The 16,658-nt window shown below is 40.5% G+C and overlaps 1 long non-coding RNA gene across 1 annotated transcript in view; it reads right to left on the bottom strand.

The window, feature by feature from the left end:
- The window catches only part of LOC141131926 (uncharacterized), a 140,883-nt gene that overhangs the window by 79,634 nt on the left and 44,591 nt on the right, over window positions 1-16,658 (bottom strand). The window contains exon 2 of the long non-coding RNA XR_012242842.1: window positions 8,953-9,089. This is a non-coding gene — a long non-coding RNA (uncharacterized lncRNA). The remainder of the gene's footprint in view (window positions 1-8,952; window positions 9,090-16,658) is intronic.

Raw genomic sequence — 16,658 nt, 5'->3', positions numbered from 1 at the left:
AAAGCTATAAGTGAAAAATAAAAAAGCAAAGGAAAAATTGCAAAAATGGTCTGACCACCTGAGTGTACAAAATGGAGCACAGGGCCTGGCAGTGAAAGGGTTAAGGGTGTGCACACTTATGCAATCATATTATTTCAGATTTTTATTTTTACTTCCCTCCGCATAAAAGATTTCAATTTGGTGTTCAACTGAGTTGTACAGTTGTCTCATTTTTTTACATCACAGAAACCTGACATTTTAACAGGGGTGTGTAGACTTTTTAGATCCACTGTAAGTATACCTTGTTTGTTATTTAAAAAAAAACAAAACAAAAAAAAAACAAACCTTTACAACCCCTTTAAGCTGATAAAATACAAGCAATTGTAATTTCTTGTGTCTTTATTGAACACACCCATTAAACATTCACTGTGCTGGAAGAAAAAGTAAGTGAAGCCTTTGGCAGTAATGACTTCAAGCAAGTGCTTTCAGTAGATCTGGATTAGACCTGCACAGCATTCAGGAGTAATTTGTGACCATTCCTCTTTACCAAACTGCGTCAGCTCAGAAACATTTGTAGGATGCCTGGTGTGAACGGCTCTCTTGAGTTCATTCCACAGCATCTCTATGAGGTTTAGGGTCTGGGCTATAACTGGGCCATCCCAAAGGTGCATTTTATTTTTCTGAATCTAGTCTGTGGTGGATTTACTTTGAAGCTTAAGGTCATTGTCCTGCTGCATCATCCAACTTCTACTAAGCTTCAGCTGGTGGACAGCCCTCGTTACAGTATCCTGTAGGATACTTTGGTAAACTTGGGAATTAATTTTCCCCTCAATGATGGAAAGTGGTCCAGGCCCTGAGGGTAGCTAAGCAGGCCATTGGGATGAAGTTTTTATGTTGGTAAGCTGTGATCTTTTTAGCACCATACATAGTCCTGTGTATCCTTCCCCAACAATTTAACTTTTGTTTCATCAGTCCACAAAGCACTTTCCCAGTAGCGTTGTGGTTTGCCCAGGGTAAACTTTAGGTGCGCAGCATCTGCCATGAACACCCTGCCTGTTCAAAGACTTACGTATGATAGACTCATGAACAGGGATGTTTGCCAGTTCCAGTGAGGTATTCAAGCCTTTAGCTGTTACTTCCGGGATCTCCTTTGCGTCATTTAGGATTTTGCATTGTGCAATGTGAGTCATCTTGGCTGGGCGCCAAGTGATGGGTGACTAAACACATTGAGATTACTTTGTATTAGACATGTGCACTGACAACAAATGTGTTCGTTTTTTGTTTCATTTTTTTTTTGCTTTTTTTGGAAATTCAGAAATTCTAAAATTCGGAATTCGAAAATTCGTAAATCTGAAAATTCAGATTTCCAAATTTTCGAATTTTCAGAATTTCCAAATTTTTGAATTCCGAATTTTTCTGAATTCGGAAATTCAGAAATTCAAAAATCCGAAAATTCAAAAATCTGAAAAAAAGAAAGAAAATCAGTAAAACTCAAAATAATAACTAACTAATATTAACTAACTATTAAATTATAGGTATTGGAATTTCCTTTCAAATTTGGCTGTTTGTGAATGTAAAGAATACAATTTTATCTGAAGTTACAAATGATCCGAAATAACGAATGCCGCATCTAAACAAATGGAATGGAACAAATTAATAACAAATAATAATAATAAAAAGGTTTTATTATTGTTATTTATTATTATTAGATTGTTACATTTCATTCGTTTAGATACGGCTTTTTTTATTTTTAGGATAATTCATTCAAATACGTTCACTAACAGCCAAATTTGAAAGGAAATTCCAATACCTATAATTTAATATTTATTATTAGTTAGTTATTATTTTCAGATTTTCATTCTTTTGAATGTTCAGATTTTCATTCTTTTGAATGTTCAGATTTTCATTCTTATTTTTGGATTTTCAAATTTCCAAATTTTTGAATAATGGAATTTCCTAATTTCCAATTTCCGAATTTCCAATTTCTGAATTTCCAATTTCCGAACTTCCGAATTTCAGAAATGCTGAATTTTCGAAATGCCGAATTTCCGAATTATCGAAATTTTCCTATTTCCGAATTTCCAATTTCCCAAATTGCGAATTTCCGGAATTTCCGAAATTTCTTATTTCTGAATTTGGGAAATTGGATATTCGGAAATTGGAAAATTCGTAAATTCGAAATTTCGGAAATTTCCAATTTCCAAAATGTAGAATTTCAGAATTTCCAAAATTCCGAATTTCTGAATTTCCGAAATTCGGAAAGTTTGAGATTTTGAAAATTCGAAAATTTGAAAATTCGAAAATTTGAAAATTCAGAAATTCGAAAATTAGAGACTTCGGAAATTCGGGAAATGAATGAATTTGTCAAAATTCGTTAAAAAACGAATTCGGAATTAAACGAATTGCACGTGTCTACTTTGTATCCCTTTCCAGCCGTATGCAGATCAACTACTTTTCAGTGTATGTCTTCAGAGAGCACCTTTTGTGAGGCATGGTTCACATCAGCTGATGCTTCTTATTGAAACAAAGCAAGATAAAATGTGTCCTCAAGACAGAATCGGAGAGCAAATTATTTTTTTTTTAATACTTTATAAGGGGTGAACTTAAATGAAGTTCTATTATGAGGGAGCTACCCTCATAAAAGAGTACCATATGTGATGACAAGGACATCTCTCCCTGGGAGTTTTCCAGTTGTACCTGACACTCTTTATACAGGCCATTATTTCACTCTCATTCCAGGCTGTATATATATATATATAAGGAGTGATCCTATATGGCAGGAATATGCAATTAGCGGACCTCCAGCTGTTGCAGAACTACAAGTCCCATGAGGCATAGCAAGACTGACAGCCACAAGCATGACAACCAGAGGCAGAGGCATGATGGGACTTGTAGTTTTGCAACAGCTGGAGGTCTGCTAATTGCATATCCCTGCTATATGGGATACCCTTATGGACTCTACAGGTTACTAACCACATGCAGTGGCCCACCATATCAGTCCTACCGTGTTTCCCTGAAAATAAGCCCGGGTCTTATATTAATTTTGGCAACAAAAGACACAGTAGGGCTTATTTTCGGGGTAGGTCTTACCATGTAATGTGCTGTCTTCTCTCCCCCTGCCTGACAGGAATCCCCAGTGTGAACTGAGTAAAAATGCTTGTAAAATCCTATAATCCACTTTATTACAGTAGTCTATAATGTACAATGTGTGTGTTTATGTAATATAATTGTGCCAGATACCTTCGTTATAGCGCCATTCTGTGACGTGCCAGAACTCTCTTCCTCACATTTATATTACAGAAACACACACATTGTACATTATATACTACTGTAATAGAGTGGGTTATAGGATTTTACAAGCATTTTAAACTAGGGCTTATTTTCGGGGTAGGGCTTATATTGCAGCCTTCCTGGAAAATAACACTAGGTCTTATTTTCGAGGTAGGCCTTATTTTCGGGGAAACACGGTAGCTGAGTTCATTTCACACCACAGCCCAAAGAATTTATAACGTGGTCAGCCACTTGGGGGCAACCTTGTTTACATGTGGTCTGGACTTCTGCATATCCATGAGAAGATTTTTTCATGGACTTTGAAGGAATCCTCAGTAATATTGAGCTATGAGCTATACATTACCACTTTACAATATGGAGGAGGCAACGTTATATATGTTTTTTGATCTAGTTGATATAGACTGTACCCCTCATTGGGGCATATACATTTATGAACAAGTGCCAATACCTTTTTTCCCCCTTTCTTTTTTTGGGGGAGAGGAAGTTATCTATTCAACTTCCCTGCAGCTGCCATGGTTGTGTGTTTTTTAATAGTTGGCCAATAATGATTTTATTACATAGAAAGTGGGCTTTGTATTATTTATATACTTGTGTAAAAAAAAATAAAGCTATTTTCTACATTACCATATGTGTCAGATCACTTCACTAGGTCCTCTTACATTACATGTGCTTATGGATACAGCATACAGTGTGTACATTTGAGGTTGAGCTCAGTCAGGTTTTTATTTGTCCTTTTTTTTTTCTATGATGCTTCTTATGTACAGCAGTCTTAAAATGTTTGAGTGTCTTTTATAAAAATAGCTCTAAACCACACCTCCAAAGTAATTTCATTAATTGGACTCCAGGTGTGCACACTACTGACAATAAACACATGAGAAATTGTGACATCAGCTTAAAGTGTTACTAAACCCAGGACCCTGCATTCACTATATCTGGTCTCCCACAGTACACAGAACATGGAAATTCAATTGTTTTAGTAATTATTAACTGCTAAATACCTTTTCTCATCAGCAGTATATAGCAGTCTTATGACCTCTATCAGTGTCTGGTTAATGCTTGTAGGAGGAGTTTTCATTCTCCCCTGATTGTCCTATGAGGCTACAGGATCCCTTACCCTCTGTTTGGACAGTGATGATTGGCCCTGTGCTGATCACATGCACCCTCCCAAGAAAAGAAAACTCACTAGAAATACACACCAAACTGAGCAGGTGCAGAGTGACCCTAAGGCTCTGTTCTATCAGCAGATGGATTGGGGACTGTGGATGAAGGTGAGAATCAAAGAAGACAGGATCAAATAGCCTTTTTACATAATGCAGAGGATTAACCCCTTATGTTCTACAGTGAGTATAGCAAGTATGTTTTACTGCATATACAGACTGATTTTACTGTTGTGGGCTTAGTAACACTTTAAGCACAATGTGTTGTATATTCGTATGTCAAATGACTGCAGAAAAACAGTTAATTCCAAGGGGTTCCCATACTTTTTCTTGCCACTGTATATTAAATTAAAATGATATCCCTTACAATTGTACTCTATATGGCCATCAAGAAGCAAGTATTCAAACTGCAGAAACAAGCGTATTATTTGTAAAGAATGTTCATAATACATTGTTACATTTTGTTAAAAAATTATAGCTTCCCCTTATTTATTTGGGTGTTTTGTAGTGAAGCTGAAAAGAAAAAGTATATTGTACCTTATACTGAGAGGAGATTCATGGTGTGTTTTTCTTTTTTTTTTTTCTTCCCTTTCAAAGCCCCCCATGTTGGAATAGTATGTTATTTTAAAGTTACAAACCAGCCCGTGGAGTCGGCCTGAAGCTGCTTACATTCAGCGGGTTATTAATCCAGTGTGTGTATTATATATCCAGCTGAATGACGACTGTGTTACTGAATTCTGATATTTAATAACTATGTTTTGCAAACACATATAGCCGGTTATTTGTATTATATATATCAATAAGCTAAGCATTATTGAATGTATTTGTCAACTGACATTTTCATAACAAACGCCTAATTTACTGTGAAGCACGAGCATGTATTAAAAAGAACAAAAAATGCTCTGTAATATCAAATGATGAAGCTGTTCAGATCTTTCAGCTTACTGTGCATTGAAGTAACAATATGGTTTGCAAGTTCTTGCACAAGGGTGAAAAGAAAAAGAAACACATTTGTAGTCCTTTTTTTTTTTTTGTTTTGTTTTTGTTTTTTTTATAGATCTGAACATACTGTAGGTGCATTGCTGTCTAACAATCCTTAAAAGGGTTATAAACCCTTGTTTTTATTTTTTTTTGTTTTTTTTTTGTTAAATAACACACATGTCATACTTACCTCCACTGTGCAGTTCGTTTTGCACAGAGTGGCTCCGCTCCTCCTCTTTCTTGGGTCCCTCAGCGGCGCTGGTGGCTCCTTCCCGCACCGAGTGTCCACGTTGGAGAAGACTCTCCTACGGTGGACACCCGTGCAGGAGCGCTCCCAAGTCCTGCATCTGTGTCCATTCACACAGAATGCAGGACTCATCCCCCCCCCCCCGATGCTGCGTCATTGGATTTGATTGACAGCAGCGGGAGCCAATGGCTGTGCTGCTATCAATCTTTCCAATCAGGACACGAGACACCAGCTAAAGCTGGTGTGCTCATTTCCGGACGGAAGATGACAGCTTTTAGGTATGTAAAACTGGGGGGCTGAGGGGCTGCAGCACTACAGAAGGTTTTTCATCTTAATGCATAGAATGCATTAAGTCTGACCACAGATTTTCTATTGCATTGTGGTCTGGGCTTTGACTAGACCATTCCAACACATTTACATGTTTCCCCTTAAACCACTCAAATGTTGTTTTAGCAGTGTGTTTGGGGTCATTGTCCTGCTGAAAGGTGAACCTCCGTCCTAGCCTCAAATCACACACGCAGTGGTACAGGTTTTGCTAAAGAATATCCCTGTATTTAGCACCATCCATCTTTCCCTCAACCCTGACCAGTTTCCCAGTCCCAACTGCTGAAAAACATCCCCACAGCATGATGCTGCCACCACCATGTTTCACTGTGGGGATGGTGTTCTTTGGGTGATGTGATGGGTTTGCGCCAGACATAGCGTTTTCTTTGATGGCCAAAAAGTTTAATTTTAGTCTCATCAGACCAGAGCACCTTCCTCCATACATTTTGGGAGTCTCCCACATGCCTTTTCGCAAACTCAAAACGTGCCATTTTGTTTTTTGCTGAAAGTAATGGCTTTCTTCTGGCCACTCTGCCATAAAGCCCAACTCTGTGGAGCGTACGGCTTATTGTTGTCCTATGTACAGATACTCCAGTCTCTGCTGTTGAACTCTGCACCTCCTCCAGGGTTACCTTAGGTCTCTGTGCTGCCTCTCTGATTACTGCCCTCCTTGCCCGGTCCGTGAGTTTTGGTGTGCGGCCTTCTCTTGGCAGGTTTTCTGTTGTGCCATGTTCTTCCCATTTGGTTGATAGATTTGATGGTGCTCCTAGGGATCATCAAAGATTTTGATATTTTTTTTTCATAACCTAACCTTGACTTGTACTTCTCAACAACATTGTCTCTTACTTCTTTGGAGAGTTCCTTGGTCTTCATGGCAGTGTTTGGTTAGGGGTGCCTCTTGCTTAGGTGTTGCAGCCTCTGGGGCTTTCAAAGAGGTGTGTATATGTAATGACAGATCATGTGACACTTAGATTGCACACAGTTGGGCATCATTTCACTAATTATGTGACTTCTGAAGGTAATTGGTTGCACCAGAGCTTTTTATAATGTATGGGCCAATTCACACTGCACTGAATTCACATGTCATTTGTACAGGAATTCAGTCCGATTCCTGTACAAATGACATGCAATGTAGCAGACCGCATCAGTGTGAACCCCGCCTTAATGGGATTGTAAATTCAGAAGGCTTTTTTATCTTAATGCATTCTATGCATAAAAATAAAAGAGCCTCCTGTGTGCAGCAGCTCCCCTCAGCCCCCCTAATACTTGCCTGAGGTCCCTCTTTGTCCAGCGATGTCCACAAATCTCAGCCGTCTGAGATTCTCCCTCCTGATTGGCTGAGACACAGCAATGGCACCATTGGTTGCCACTGCTGTCAAAGTCATCTAGCCAATCAGGAGAGGAGCGGGGCCGGGTCGTGGTTCCTTGTCTGAATGGACACAGGGAGCTGTGACTCGTCTCGGGTGCCCCCATAGCAAGCTGCTTACTGTGGGGGCACTGAACAGGAGGGAGGGACTGGGATCACAGAAGAGACACCCGAGAAGAGGAGTATCTGGGCTGCTCTGTGCAAATCCACTGCAACAGAGCAGGTAAGTATAACATGTTTGTTATTTTTATAGGAAACAAAATGAGACTTTACAATCACGTTAAACAACTGGTCTCAGCTCCAGATAGACTGTTTCAATATAAACTTCTGCATAGGGTGTACGGTATTTCACTCCCCATAGGTTACTTAGGCTTAATCCTGCTTTGCCTTCTGTATGCTGGAATTGCGCTCATCCAGATGGTGATTTTTTTCATGTTTTCTGGACCTGCCCATCTATCTTTCAGTTTCAGTCCAGAGTGGTGGGCTTAATTGATTTAGCTCAGGCTTACCTCCCACTGGAGCCAAAGGTGTGCCTTCTGGGCTTAGTGGAAGACATGACCCCCATTGTAGCAGAGAGAGCTTTTCTGGGTCTGTCCCCTTTCTATGCTTGAAAGTCCATTGCCATGCATTGGAAGTAAGCTACCTCCCTCTCTCAAGAATTCTGGAAACCTCTCATTAATGCAAACCTGCCTTTCTATTGAGATACCTATGAGCACATGGTCAGAAAGAATATGTTTCATAATGTTTGATCAAAGTTGATGGAGGAATCCTCCACAGTGAATAATTTGGGCCCTTGAACTTTTTACTAGCCCCAGGAAGTTACGTATCTCTATAGGTTCTCGTATAGAACCTTTTCTACTTTAGAACCACTTTAATGTTCAATTCTAAACTTTAAAGTGGACCCTACCCCTCTTTTAGTAAAAGTCACATGAGCATGCAGCTCTGCATGCTTATATGAACTCACCTTACATTCATTAGTTAAAGTGGTTGTAAACCTCTGAAATGAAAAATAAACAAAGTATGTATACCTGCCTTAATACAAAGCACCAAGTGTGATTTCTGTCTGCTGTTGAGTCATTTAGTCTATCCTAACACCAAGCAATTCCAGGGGATGCCCCCCCCCAGCACACAGAACGTGAGTGACAGCCTCAGCTGTGCTTGTTTCCCTATGAGACTGTGTAGAGCAGGGGTCTCAAACTGCTGCCCCCCCAGCTGTTGCGGAACTACAAGTCCCATCATGCCTCTGCCTGTGAGAGTCATGCTTGTAACTGCCAGCCTTGCAGTTTCGCAACAGCTGGAGGGCCGTCAGTTGGCAACCCCTGGTGTAGAGGGTGGTGTGTCCATTCCCAGCAAAAATATCAGATTACACTCTGCTGTATTCTATGCTGTGACATCAGATCCTTGACCCCTGCCTTCTGGAGCTCAGAAATGCTGTGTAAAATATGTGCTTTAGGAGGTTGTAAAGGAGAGGAAACTGCAGATAAACAAGTACAACATATGTAGGAGGATTTGTTTCATCTCTGGGTATCACCTGAGGCTAATCAATTCAGTAGATTTATGTAAGGGTTTACAATCACTTTAAACAAACTTTTTCTTAATCTACTTACAATTACTGTTTTTCCACTTCCTGGTTTCTTGAAGTACTGAAGTAATGTACCAGGGCCTCACAACTGCATCCTGGGAAGTTCCTGTCACATGTTGCAGGAGGCAGATCCAGAGTTCCAGGAGATAGTGAAAATGGCCACTGTAAGAAGAACGGGGAAGAAAAGAAAAATAAGATGTGCAACGAATAAAAAGCCTGCTATTATCTAGAAGTATCTTGTTTGTAGATTGACATTACTAAACATTTCTAAAAGTGCCTTTATTGGGGTTTTTTTTTTTTGATAAGGGTGAAGCTCCTTTCTTAATGCGTTACTAAAGTCAATTTTTTTTTAAATTCAAATAAGAAATATGTTATACTCACCTGCTCTGTGCAGTGGTATTGCACAGAGCGGCCCAGATCCTCCTCTTCTCGGGTCCCCCACTGATGATCCTGGCTCCTCCTTTTCTTCGTCTGTCCCCATGGCAAACACCCCACTTCCTCCTCACTGCATTTAATTCACAGCAGCAGGAGCCAATGTTGCTACTCAAGTGCTGTGTGAAGAGGAAGAGAGGGAAGAAGAGATGCAAGCATACACAGTGCTGAATCTATTCTCTCCTCTCGAATCCCTTCACATAGGGAAAGGGGTGGGGGGCAGAGATAGAAAACTTTTTTTTACCTAATGCAAGGAATGCATTACAGTAAAGAAGTTTAGCTTTAGAGTTCAATGCCGCGTACACACGGTCGGAATTTCTGACATTCGATGTGAGTTTGTTGTCTGAAATTCTGACCATGTGTAGACTCCATCGGTCATTTGTTGTCGGAATTTCCAACAACAAAAATTTGAGAGCTGGTTCTCAAATTTTCCGACAACAAAATCTGTTGTCGGAAATTCCGATCGTGTGTACACAATTCCAATGCACAAAATTCCACGCATGCTCGGAATCAAGCAGAAGAGCCGCACTGGCTATTGAACTTCATTTTTCTTGGCTCTTCGTATGTGTTGTACGTCACCGCGTTCTTGACGTTCGGAATTTCTGACAACATTTGTGAGACCGTGTGTATGCAAGACAAGTTTGAGCCAACATCCGTCGGAAATAAATCCAGGATTTTGTTGTCGGAATGTCCGATCGTGTGTACGCGGCATTAGGCTAGCAAAGGCAAGGGTGAAAGACAAAAAGTGCCCTTACATTTTCAGCCTGGGCCAACTGAGACTTCTTCTCAGCAGCAGGTGACCCAGTCTGCAAAAGTATTGGTTTCTAATAGATAGATATGAGCAATTTGTCCAGTGCTGACTGCCCATTTTGTGCAAGGCAAATAGAGAAAGCTCTTTAAGGTTGCTTATCAGAGGATGGTGAAAGGAGATTTGCATTTGTTCAGGAGGCAATACTTCCGCCTCCTTGTGTTTTTTTTTTTTTTTTTTCCACTTTTTCTTTTTTTTCCTATTGAAAGTCAACTAAGGGCTATAAAGCTGCTGCTCCCATTCCTAAATTGTTATGGCAGAAAAGGGGAAAAAATTATTATGGACCTCAACTTTAGAGCCCCTTTGCCTTGATGAGTGTGACATCAGGATCTTTGGAAATCTAATGCAGCGTACACGCGAGCTGACTTTTCAACCGGACTGGTCCGACGGACCGAGTCCGGCGGACAATTCGACTGTGTGTGGGCTTCATCGGACCTGCAGCGGACTTTTTTGGTCGAAAATCTGACGGACTTTAGATTTGGAACATGTTTCAAATCTTTACGTCAGAACTCCGCCGGACCCAGTTCCTATTGAAAAATCCGCTCGTCTGTAGTCCGACGGACGAAAACCGACGCTAGGGCAACTATTGGCTACTGGCTATGAACTTCCTTATTTTAGTCCGGTCGTATGTCAACACGTACGAATCCGTCGGACTTTGGTGTGATCGCTTGTAGGCAAGTCCGTTTGTTGGGAAAGTCCATCGAAAGTCCGTCTAAAAGTCAGTCGGACCAGTCCTGTCGAAAAGTCCGCTCGTGTGTACGCGGCATTAGGATTTCTATTTTTTTTTAACAATGAGCACAGACCACAAGCTCAAAGAATTTCTGCTAAAATCAGCAGGTATTTTTTGCATTTATTAAAGAGATTTAACAAAAACACTTCACATGGTGTATCTAGCACACCAAATGGAAGCAAATAAGAATGTTTATTGATAGGGTTTACATACACTGTAAGTGGAAGGTTTTCATTTTAATTATAGTAGAAAACTAAAAAAAGATTCTAAAGTTTAGATGCATACATCCTTAACTGTTTTACTGTTCCAATGATAACACTCTGTGACTACAGCTCGATAATGCTTGTCACAATTCAAATTGGCTGAACTAATACTGATGACATGTGTGCTGTGCATTCAGCCACCTCTAGGATATAGATGATAATTATAGCATACACTGAATGACAAGTGCTTCATTACCAATATCATTTCGGTTAAAGACCACAATGAAGGCAGGAATGCTTAGAATTGCTCAGAATCAAAAACACTTTTGCTAGCACAGCTATGAAACCCATATACAAGATTTAAAGAGTGTTAATATAAAGTGTATTTCAAAATCCATGACCAGCCTATAGAAAGACATGGACATACAATTGTTCACAGCACTGATTGTGTATGTCTTTCACAGGGACCTAGAAATCATCACTGTATACCTTTATGTACATGCTATATTTATACTGAACACAAGAAATCTGAAGGAGAACTTGATGATATATAATGTCATGGAATTAGCACAATAGAAATTGTTTACTACCGCTGAAGCACCAAGGCCATGTGTCTAAATCTAAGAAATGATTGTGGGTGGGTAGCTTATTCTCACGCTGCAGATGAAGTGTTCTAGAAGAACAAGTAATAGACTTCTTTATAGCAAGATAAAATGTATAATCTCGCCACTGTGCTGTTCTGAGTCTAGGTGTACTGATACACCTACAGTGCCTTGCAAAAGTATTCACCCCTCTAGGCTTTTTACGTATTTTGTTGCATTACAGCCTTTAGTTCAATGTTTTTTTTAATCTGAATTATATGTGATGGATCAGAACACAATAGTCTAAGTTGGTGAAGTAAAATTAGAAAAATATATACTATTTTTCAGAAAAAAAACCTGATAATTGGCATGTGCGTATGTATTCACCCCCTTTGTTATGAAGCCCATAAAAAGCTCTGGTGCAACCAATTACCTTCAGAAGTCACATAATTAGTGAAATGATGTCCACCTGTGTGCAATCTAAGTGTCACATGATCTGTCATTACATATATACACCTCTTTGAAAGCCCTCAGAGGCTGCAACACCTAAGCAAGAGGCACCCCTAACCAAACACTGCCATGAAGGCCAAGTAACTCTCCAAACAAGTAAGGGACAATGTTGTTGAGAAGTACAAGTCAGGGTTAGGTTATAAAAAAAAATATCCAAATCTTTGATGATCCCTAGGAGCACCATCAAATTATTTGGTTAAAATGGAAAGAACATGGCACAAACAGCACACCTGCCAAGAGAAGGCCGCACACCAAAACTCACGGACCAGGCAAGGAGGGCATTAATCAGAGAGGCAGCACAGAGACCTAAGGTAACCCTGGAGGAGCTGCAGAGCTCCACAGCAGAGACTGGAGTATCTGTACATAGGACGACAATAAGCCGTACTCTCCATAGAGTTGGGCTTTATGGCAGAGTGGCCAGAAGAAAGCCATTACTTTCGGCAAAAAGCAAAATGGCACGTTTTGAGTTTGCAAAAAGGCATGTAGGAGACTCCCAAAATGTATGGAGGAAGGTGCTCTGGTCTGATGAGACTAAAATTTTACTTTTTGGCCATCAAAGAAAACGCTATGTCTGGCGCAAACCCAACAGATAACATCACCCAAAGAACACCACAGTGAAACATGGTGGTGGCAGCATCATGCTGCGGGGATGTTTTTCAGCAGTCGGGACTGGGAAACTGGTCAGAGTTGAGGGAAAGATGGATGGTGCTAAATACAGGGATATTCTTGAGCAAAACCTGTACCACTCTGTGTGTGATTTGAGGCTAGGACGGAGGTTCACCTTCCAGCATTACAATGACCCCAAACACACTGCTAAAGCAACACTTGAGTGGTTTAAGGGGAAACATGTAAATGTGTTGGAATGGCCTAGTCAAAGCCATGACCTCAATCCCATCGAAAATCAGTGGTCAGACTTAAAGATTGCTTTTCACAAGCACAAACCATCCAACTTGAAGGAGCTGGAGCAGTTTTGCAAGGAGGAATGGGCAAAAATCCCAGTGGAAAGATGCGGCAAGCTCATAGAGACTTATCCAAAGCAACTTGAAGCTGTGATAGCCGCAAAAGGTGGCTCTACAAAGTATTCACTTTAGGGGGGTGAATAGTTATGCACATTGACTTTTTCTGTTATTTTGTCCTATTTGTTGTTTGCTTCTCAATAAAAAAAAAAAAAAAAAACATCTTCAAAGTTGTGGGCATGTTCTGTAAATTAAATGATGCAAATCCTCAAACAATCCATGTTAATTCCAGGTTGTGAGGCAACAAAACACGAAAAATGCCAAGAGGGTAAACACTTTTGCAATGCACTATAGATCAGGGTATTTCTGTGGTAGGTATAGCTAGGTGTTTCTGATCGGCTGTACAAATCAATGAAAGGCTAAACTATCTGCAGTTGTTCACATGTGATTGCACATGAAGCATATATCTGCCATTAGTTTGTACCCAGGGGCACACATTCATCCCTAGCCACGGGTAATTGCGCCATGTTTAATTACATGCAAACAACTGCAAACAGCCATAGACAGTTCAGCTTGTCCTTGATTTGTACAGACTTCCTATCTGCAGCTGAAGAGAAACACCTGGCCATACTGGCCACAGAAATGTGCTTATCTGGCTGGTGTATGCCCCTAAATGACTGTGTGCATGAGCCATAAGGCCCCTTTCACACAGGCGATCCGATCAGGTCTGCCTGTCAATTTTCCAGGCAGACCTGATCGGACCCTCCAGTCTCTTCTATGGAGCAGCAAATGTCAGCGAACATATATCCTCTGACACCTCCCGCCATCCGATCCTGTCTGCCACAACAGATGGATGGGGGACCTCTTCCCCAGCTGTCTAATGGATCGGATGATAGTCGGATGGAAACAGACAAGCGGTCTGTTTCCATCTGATTGCCCCATAGATGAGAACAGGCTATGTCCATGTCCACCCTGAATGGCAGAGTGAACTTGTCTTGCATACAAATGGTACACAATTGTCAGCCAACAAACACCAATGTAGTGACGCACTACGTGGAATTTCAGCTCTTGAGCGCCACCCTTTGGCACCCTCTGCTAATATCGTGTTTGGTGAGCAATGATTCCAAGCATGCATGTTTGTACTTTGGACTTGTGTGATGGACTTGTGTGCACACAATAGGAAAATCTGACAACAGACTGTTGTCCGTCGAAAATTTACTAGCCTGCCATCCAACATTTGTTGGCGGAAAGTTGGCCAACAATTGTCTGATGGAGCGTACTAACGGTCGGATTTTAGGCAAACAGAATGTCATCACACAATTCCCGGACGAAAATCCGATCGTGTGTACGAGGCTTTAGAATCTGGCTGAAATATACAGGTATTTTGCGGTCTTTGCCAGGTCTATAAAGTAATAGACAGAATACCATTATCATTGTTGCAAGGAAACATTTTGACTCATTTTCCAGTTATGGGAAATCATAGCTACAAAATCATATAGAATGAGAAAATAAAGAATGGAATTTATAGCAAATATACAGTATACATGGAATATTACAATCATCATCAAATGTATGAGGCGAGAGGCTTGATTTGTCTGTGGTGCATGGGCTGGAATCACCTCTAACACTGTTTGGACTGTGCTAATGGACATTTAAAAATCTGTTATATGTGGCACTGCACTGTTTTTTTTTTTATTTGCTTATATATGTAATATTTTCTATTATAAGTTTTCTTGCCTCTAGAATACGAATCCTACAGCCTAAGAAAATGCCCAGCACAACCCCTTGCATATGTCATTCTCTTCTTAAGTATACAGTAAGTCTATACATAAGACATTAAATGGATTTTATAATGCAGAGAAGGTTAAGAGGTGGATTAAATGGCAAGTCCTAACTATCGCAGTTTTAGAAGCATTACCAACCTTTCATTCACACACTTGAAGAATGGTAGTATTCACTGCTTTCAGTGCAAAAGCCTTCTTATAGTTTAATGTCTAAAAGCGATAATGAGAACGTAATTTATCTTTTTCATTAGGCCAATGCTACTGCAATTCATGCATGGTGAAAAAACAGCAATCTTGACAAAGTACCACATACAGTACATGTTCCAAATAACCCTGTGACGCTGCAATATTTCACTTCGCTCTGTTATAACTCTAGTGGAGAGGTTAAAGTATATGCAAACCCAATCATAAAGTCTCATAAAAGCTTTAATCACTTCAGCCCCGGAAGATTTGGCTGCTCAATGACCAGGCCATTTTTTGCAATACGGCACTGCGTTGCCTTAACTGACAATTGCGCGGTCGTGCAAAGCTGTACCCAAACAAAACTGACATCCTTTTTTTCCCACAAATAGAGCTTTCTTTTGGTGGTGTTTGATCATCTCTGCGGTTTTTATTTTTTGCGCTATAAACAAAAAAAGAGCGACAATTGAAAAAACACTATTTTGTACTTTTTGCTATAATAAATATCCCCAATTTTTTTTTTTAAAAAAAGCAAATTTTTTCCTCAGTTTAGGCCGATATGTATTCTTCTATATATTTTTGCTAATAAAAATCGCAATAAGCATATATTGTTTGGTTTGCGCAAACGTTATAGCGTCTAAAAAATAGGGAAAAGATTTATTGCATTTTTTTATTATTTTTTTTTTTTTACTAGTAATGGGGGTGATCTGCGATTTTTATCGGGACTGCGACATTATGGCCGACAGATCGGACACTTTTGACACATTTTTGGGATGATTGACAATTATACATCGATCAGTGCTATAAAAATGCACTGATTACTGTGTAAATGTCACTGGCAAGGAAGGGGGCGATCAAGGGGTTAACTGTGTTCCCTAGTGTGTGTTCTAACTGTAGGAGGATGGGACTGATTAGAGGAGATGACAGATCGTTGTTCCTAGCTAGTAGGAACTCACGATCTGCCTCTCCTCACAGAACAGGGACGTGTGTGTTTGCACACACACGTCCCTGTTCTTGCTCTCGTGCCCGATCAGTGGTCATCTTGACCGCCGGCCACATGCATCGGCACACCCGCAGTGCAGCGGGCACGCGCGCGTCTGCTATCCCACTTATAGGAGCCGATGTACAGCTACGACGGTTCGTGGGATCGTGCCAACCTGCCGCAGTATAATGACGGCGGCTGATCAGCAAGCTAAGTTAACATATTAGTGTAATTTCAAAAGTCAATATTTTTAAATCTGCAGCTTTTATTAAATTAAACCTGAGGAACTGGCCATGAAAATTCTTGTTCATGCTCTTCCTGGTGTAGGTCCTGATGGCAAACAGGGATAAGCTAAGGCATGTTCAGATCCTTGTCCAAACCCCTCTGAGGTATCCTGCCAGGAAGATCACTGCGTACAGAGCCAGATTTAGACCTTGGGTGGCCCATAGCACTGCAAGTTCAGGGGGGCTCCTTATACACAGATTTGGTTTACATTCTCAATGATAGAGTTGGGCCCAGCACCCCCCGGTTCGGGCCATAACTCTAGAACAGCCGAAAAGTTCGG

This window comes from Aquarana catesbeiana, linkage group LG03, assembly GCF_042186555.1.
Source record: "Aquarana catesbeiana isolate 2022-GZ linkage group LG03, ASM4218655v1, whole genome shotgun sequence".
Lineage (NCBI taxonomy): Eukaryota > Metazoa > Chordata > Amphibia > Anura > Ranidae > Aquarana > Aquarana catesbeiana.
Note: the sequence above shows the minus strand (reverse complement) of the source record. Positions and strands in the feature narration are given on the sequence as shown.